Consider the following 7,957-nt stretch of genomic DNA (forward strand, 5'->3'; position numbering starts at 1 on the left):
CTTGGTTACACCAAAAAAAGTTACAGAAGATACCTCCTTTATGGATGTTTAGTGTCTCTCTTACTTGATAATTGGTCCTTCAATTAAAACCAATTAGCAAAGTACTTATAGACCTACGTCCAACTCATTATTTGACATTTGCGTTTTTGAAAAAAAGTCACATGACGAAACGCATCAAAAGGCAGATCTATTCACACACAAGGAGTTTTTTATGCTGTGCCTGAGCTGCTGTGTCGGCCGGATTTTATATGCTTTACATGTAAGTTACTACTTTTTAATAAATTATACTGCTTTTACTTACTACACCATGAGGGCTCTTTCTTCTTATAAACCATAAAAACGTATATGGAACTCTGAGTGAAGGACCGTTGGTACCACGATCAAGAAAACAATGCCTCTGCGTCTGAAAGATAGCCCCAGCTATCTCAGAGATCAATCTCTCTTCTAGCCTGGTTCCAGTGCTGAAAGAACATAGTTTAAAGCGTGATAGGACCGCGAACCAAAGCCGACTCTAACCTGAGAAGCCTGTTTTCTCACCACATTCTGGTGAGTACCCACTTCTAAGGGGGCCGCTGGATCAAAGAGTATGGGGTCTACAAAGCTTTGTTTTTTTCTCTCCCTTTCTCTCTTACAACACCGCCTATTAGACCACTGCTACCTTCATTGACATTTTTTATTTCATGTCTGCTACTCTGTAACTATTTTAAATAGGTTTCTGACTGCTGATTGCCACTTTGTTGGTTTCTATGATTTTTGTTACATTTATCACTCATACCCTGTAAGAAGTTGATATTGCAACTAAATCTACTACGGTTTCTGTCACTATTTAATGCTTATATCTTTTAAGAAGCCGATATTGCCAACATATGATTTCTGATCTAATCTATTGACCTACAACTATATTCGTCCACTTTCACATATTGTTTTTTATCACAGTATTTCTCTTATATATCTGTACCGATTTCCTTATCACTCATTTTTATTTATTAGGATGTATCTCTATCACCCGATCTGTATAACATTGCGGTTTTAGATGTACCAAATGCACAGCTTCATATTAGCTGTCATCTAGCTGCTATGTAAGGTCGTTACGATCACTTTCACTATTTCTCATTTTCTTTGTTATAATTGTGTCATACTATATTATTTTTGATATTTTTTGTGATTGGGGATTGATGTTTGTTTACGCATTCACACACCTATTTCCTCTTCATACACTTTATTAACAATTATCGTTCCCTAGGGCTGTGTGAAGACGCAGTTTTTCTCACAAACCACTCACTTGAGAACACCTAATCCACCACAGTAAGAATCTATCCAACCACTGATTATTTAACTTTATAAGTTGGTCAACCTTTAGCGCTGTGTTTCTACTTTTTATCTACTAATAAGGTGGTTCATCCACTTTCTCTCATAGCTGCTTTAGGATCAATTATAATTTAGTTAGCTCCAGGAGCACAGAATTCTATTTCTTTTACATATACTCTTGACCCCTGCACTTGATTAATGACGTTTCCACTATCTTTGTCACAGACTCCAGTGACTTGCACTATATTACACAATGCGCACTCCTGAATAAAATATGTATTGTCTTAACAGTTGCTAGTTGCTGGGCGGTTCCTGTCACCGTTCAGCTGCAGAGCTGCAGCTGAACTGTCACTTGTAGTTCTACAAGCCAATGTGGAAGTGTTACCCCTTGTTCCATAGGCATGCCGGACTGCACTGTTGCTTGTAGTCCTCCTGGCATGTGCTCTGTTCCTACCTTGCTCTTGCACTGGTGTGGCAGCTTTAGCCATTGCCCAATCTCACCTGCTGATTCTTATGCTGCGTCTCTGGCAACAAGCTCACAGCACTCATTGGCTATCATGTGGTTCCTCCCTTTTGGTCACCCTATTTAAACTCAGTGTAGCTCATAGCTAGCTGCCTGAGCAACGCTTTTCTAAGCTTGTTGCCGAGCCTCTGGTAAAGCTGCTGGTTCCTCTGTACATTTCCATGTACCAACCCTTGGTTTGATTTCTGGCAATCTTGCCACCTGTGCTGACTTTTAGCTCATTTCCGGATACCTGTGTCTGCTGCCTGCCCTGACTTTTGGCTTTACTCCTTGTCTGCAGCCTGTTCTGACCTCTGGCCTTGTTTCCTGATGACTGCTATCTGCTATTAGCTGAGTAGGTTGAAACTGAGGGCCACGAACTGGGGTCAGCATGCAGCAAAATCTATCTCCACCATCAGGAGCTCTGATGATTACCAGCTGGCCCTTAGATTCTGCGCCCTGGGGGGTATTCCCACGCAACCTACTCAGCATTGCGGCACTCTGCTCTATCCTTGGACTTCCAGGCGAGCCTGACTTCCAGTTGCCTCATCCAGCTCCTGTCTGTGGTAGTTTTCCTGCTCTGAGCACTGCTTGCACCCCAAAGATCTAGGTGGCACCACAAATGTAGCTAGGGTCTACATCCTTGATTCTGGATCACATTTGTGAGTCCGAAGCCTTACAGTTCCCATTAATTTTAAAATACAAAAAAACAATTTTAACAAGTTTATGGTTTAAATGAAGACCTCAGTTTAAAAAAAATGATTGTGCCGAGGTTTCTGTGTGTCTTTATTGTGCCACAGTGATTAAAACATATTTTGTGGTTAGGAAGACCGTGGCATATGTGCAGGGTGGGAAGACCGTGGCATATGTGCAGCGTATATGTTATATGTAACCGTGCCTTGTTAAGCCCCTCCCACTGTCAGCTTAATCTGGTAACATCCACCATTCCCTGTCTAGCGCACCACATAATTGCTCTCCTCAGGGTGCTCAAATGCATCCCAGGTCTTTCACAATCCTAACAACACCCCTGGGCTTTATACTTATCTACTTACAATCTCTTCTATTGTATTATAAGTTGTTTCCTGTAAAAGAAAATCACTCCCCTCATCTCCTGAGATGCCATAGGAAATGCATGTGATCAGATCAGATGATGTTGAGTAATATAGCAGTATTCAGGTCACTTATAAAAGCAGAAGTGCACCAAAGTTGCTGTTGTATTCATGTGGTTACAACTTCAAAGGCTGTAGTCTTTATATTAGTTGAAATGTTTGCGTAAGCTGTGTACGGAGCGAACATAGTCATGTACATAATATACTATATTTTAAAAGAGGTTTCAACTTTTTAATCCCAGCAAATGTAAACTAGATTTCTCTTGTAAGTTATTTACATTTCTTATTGTTGTAACAGTGATTTTGGGCCAATTTTCAAATCTTTCACCTAGCGTCTAGCTGGGCATATGCCGTTTGCACAGCACTGCTGCCTCTAGATGGCACTGATGAGCATAAGGATTTCCTATGCTCAGTGGCTCCATCTAGTGGCGGTCCATGACACCCTGCACTCACTTTATGCCCTTAGTCTTCGGCTGAATGTGTATTGCTGCACTCCAACCTTATAATAAGAGTGTTGGAATACAGGTTGTGGTCTGTGTTCTGGCATTGCATAAGGCCTTGTTTACCCCTGCGGCTGTCTTTTACCTGCTGACCTCCATGGTGGATCACTTTTCAGAGCGCGGTTAAAAGCCAGTGCCTTCAAAACAGTGGCAGAACTATCACCATAGCAACCCAGGCGGCCGCTATTAAGGCCCAGGGGGGCCCGGCCAGGACGAGGAACAAAGGGGTCCCCCTGATGCCGTGCAGGCCGCCCGGGTGCTATGGCAACGCAGGCTGCTGGCTGGCACTGGCAGCTGTGAGGAGGAACATGCCGCTGTCCAGATCACTGACAACCTGTGTTTCTCCTCACAGCCACTGCTGAGTCAGTGACAGCTAGCAGCTGCGGTGGAGAAGGCTGGGGACCGGAAGCAGAGGAGGCGGGGCCCGTACGTGGAGGAAGAGGCCAGGCCCGGCCGTGGAGGAGGCAGGGCCCAGCAGTGGAGGAGGCTGATAGCGGATGTGGGCTGACAGGTAAGAGGTGTGCAGGGGTGTGACTAGCCCACCTGAGACCCTGCAGAACCCATCATAGAGAGTCTATGGTGGGCTCTGCAGGGTCACTTTCAGGTGAGATCTCACGTGGGCTCTGTAAAGGGTATAACTAGACATCACAGGGCCCCATACAAAATGTTGCTATGGGGCCCTGTGATTTCTAGTTATGCCCCTAATTCAAGTGCCTTTATGTTGCATTGCAATACTACAACTGCATGCCAAGTAGTGTGGTCCCATTGACTGCAATGGTTGTGTTTGGCAAAAAGCACCACCTGCCAAATGAAAAAAGATGTATAAAATTTGCTGCTGACATCACATGTGTACAAACTCGAGGAGCCGCCACGTTAGGTTTTTAGATGGGTAGTCGGAATATGCAGCACCAGGATCACAACTTTACTCTAATGGACTGTCCCATTTCCTGTTGCATAGTGAAGACATTTTCCCTCCATTGATGCTGGATACTCCTCACAGTGCTGATCATCTAGTGCTGCAGGAGTTAAGATCAACAGCCTCAACTGTGAACTGTCACTTCTGCTTGCCCTCCTTTCCCCTTCTCTCTCCCTCATTAACAGCACTTAGTAGTATTCTTCACATAATTCAAAACCTGTGATTGGAGGATGTGGAGCCTGTCATTCATCCACCCATCCTCCATTCACAGAATACTTTGCTTTTTGGGGGTTCTGTGAAGGAGTGAGACAGAAGGAAGGGAAGTGCAAGCAGCACCAATGATTCACAGTTGCTGATCTCAGGCCGCCACAGCACAGGAAGATCAGGGCTGTGGGAGTATCCGGCTTCAATGGAGGGAAGATTGGTACACTAAGCTGCAGTCAACAAGACATGGGGCACGCTTCATTAAAGGTAAGTTATGATCCTGGTGTTGCAAACTCAAAAAAACATTCATCTAAACCAACTTTAAAGAAGAACTGCTTGTTTTAGCCTAGGGAGGAAAATAAAAATGTTATACTCAGCCAATCCTCCGAGCCGGCTTGCTGTTAGACTGCTGCAGCGGAGGGGGAGCAAGGCTGCAAGGACCAGTCTAAGGTACCTGAGTCATCACATTCTATACACAGTGTATAGGATGTGAGAGTGCCAAGGTCATACCATAATCAAGTTTAGTGATGAGAAAGACAGGATGGAGTGCTGTAACAGCCGGCTGGCCCGGAGGCTCGGGTGAGTAAACCTTTTGTTTTTCTCCCTAGACCAAATCAGGCAGTTCACCTTTGCAATGCAAGGGTAGCCCCACTGCTAGGGTCAAAAAAATTGCTTGGAGTTCTTCTTTAAAGTGTATACCTGCCTGGCCGGGATTCATTTAGCACTTTGTGCCCTCCCTGAAAACTCTAGCTGTCTACATCCCAAGTTATCTCAGACTAGGTGTAAAATCTCAATTGGCACCTGTGTGAAATCTGAAAAAGGGTAATATCTTAGAACTCCCACCTTGGTAACAATGTGGGGGCACCAATAATAGCTTGTTCCACACATGTGGGCTTTAATAAAATGTATAGGGACATTATTATTTGGATCCTTTTATGGTACTGTGGGGGTCCAGCCAGCCAAATTGTGGTAAGTCTCCCTCCAGTGGCAGTTAGTGGTATTGCATGACACTCAGTGTGTATTATCGTACTAATACTAACTGGGCTATTCACAAAAGGGTGAAAAGTTTGGATAAGGCAGGAGCAGTGAATAATCTAGAACAAAGCTGATTTGGAAAAAATTTTCAAATGAGGTAATATTGACTGGTTTACCAAATCTGTAACGGCTAGTGAGAGCAGTGTATGTGGTCTATAAAAACTGTTTGGAGTGCAGAGTGTGCTGGCCAAAAGTGTCAAATTTATAGGCTTGTAAGGAACCTTGCCCTTGTGTGTGGTGGCAGCGTGTGTGTTTGTTGTTTTTTTGGGCCACTACCTAGTGTCTGAATTGGGGGTTCCCGGGATAATTGGCCAACATGCTTATGTAGGAGAACAAGTGATGAACGGTGAACCCTCCGGCACCATCTGTCCTTCCTCCTCCCTGTACTCCCTCGGTGCACCCTCTCCTTTTGCGATCATTGAAAGCGGTGAACACTCAGAACTGAATCCAAAGAAGTTATCTTGCCTATTACTGCTACAAATGATAATGGACCCGTTACACCCTCTTACTACATACTCACTTAATGCCAATAAGGGACTACTTCCAACTGGTACAGCTGAGTTTGGAACAAAATGAGAAAGTAACCAGCCATGTTTGTTCTTTATTCTATTGAACATATTAACTACTGTATATGCCAAGATATGGTACTGAGAGGATACTGTATAAAGCCAAAGCCACAACCTTACTTCCCAAAAATGTTTTTCTCTTGTCCTAAAGAAGAACACCAGGCAGAATAAAAATAACCCTTGCAGTGGAGCTATTCCCTCACTGCAAGAGTTAAGTGCTCCTAAAATATAAACACACACACACACACACTCTCTCTCTCTCTTTTCGGTCCCGCTTAGTTGCTAGACCGGTCTCCTCAGCCTCTTCTCCCCCGGGCTCCAGCAGTCTACAGACATGCGACATCACACCCGTTCACTTGCACTGGACATGAGGACGGACACCGAGGGACACTCCACAGCTGGAATGTAGTGTGTGTGTGTGCACAGGGGGGGGGGGGGAGAGGATGGGAATGTGGTGAACAGTAGCTGTGGGTCCGAGGATCGGGTAAGTATCTTTTATTTTGGAGCCTAGACCAAACAAGCTAGACCTTGCACTGCGAAGGGTTAATTCTTATTATGTCCAGAGTAATTCTTTGAAATGTGCTTTGAACTTAAACTTAGGCTAAAACATGTCCCTTAGCAAGCATTAGCGTAGACATTTCTGGCCACGTAACTGCCCTCTTGTGGTTAGCAGAAGGCAGCAGTTCCTTCAGATGGTGGCTATACACCTACAAAACACACACCCACATACAGCAAATTTCTCCCTCTATGAATATAATGGCATGTAGACAGTGTACAGGGAGAGGGAACAACTAAAGGCAATAGAAGCCTTATCGGTTTTAAATACCGTATTTCTCGCTCGATTAGACACACCTAGGTTGCTGCCCGTGTCTAACTAGAGCTAGAACTCTTGTGACAGCTGAGATGAAGGGCTGCTCTCCCCTCACAGTCTACTCCATCCAGAGAGGATTTGCGGCTGTCCGGCGGCATTAAAAGGTAGGCGTGGGGGGTTACGGGGGAGAGCGGGCGAGAACTTCCTGACAGGGATGGGGGACGGGAACTTACCTGCCGCTCCTCTGCTCCCTGGCAAATTTGGCTCTGCATGCACGTTTACCCCCACACTGTTTAGAGAGGCGGCACACCCAAAAAATGAGTTCCTGATGTTGAATAGCTTAACCTATAGTGTACTTACACAAATGCTCTATTGCAGAGAGAGGCACGACCATTTTAATTAAAATGTATTCTTTAATAGTGACAAGAATATAAATCCACTTTATGTGCTCTAAATGTCTATGCAAACCTCCATATTACATTGTAAAAGTAGCAGTGACATCATCCTCTCGTGTGCATAGACTTCATCTTTTGAGTTTAAAAAGGACTCTACAGTTTTGTGTATTGCCATCACTACTGTATGCTGGAAGTGACTTTGCAGCCAGCACGAGACACAGGCATCCGGCACTTCTGGTAGAGTATCAGACGCTGAAGATGATGCCAACAAAGCAGCAACAGAATTGCTTTAACTTCATAGGCGTGCTCACAGGGTGTAGCTGGGCACACCCTAATCACCCCATGTGCCACTGGCAGCCCTCACCCAGAGTGCAGAACAGCCAGCAGGACAAGTTTTAGGTTCATGCCTGGGCACACACTTCCGATGGAATCACCCCCCAAACACACAGTAATCACCCGGAGTGCACAGGAAGCCAACCGGGCAAGCTAAGGGAACATGCCTGTGCACCGACTTCCTCCTTCCAGCTCAGACCTCCAGATGGCCAGTGAAGTGCAATGCAAGTAGGCATTCTCTCTCTCTACCTTCCCTCTCCTGCACCCCCCCCCCCCCC

This window comes from Nanorana parkeri, unplaced genomic scaffold (assembly GCF_000935625.1).
Source record: "Nanorana parkeri isolate BGI_ZX_2015 unplaced genomic scaffold, ASM93562v1 scaffold2217, whole genome shotgun sequence".
Lineage (NCBI taxonomy): Eukaryota > Metazoa > Chordata > Amphibia > Anura > Dicroglossidae > Nanorana > Nanorana parkeri.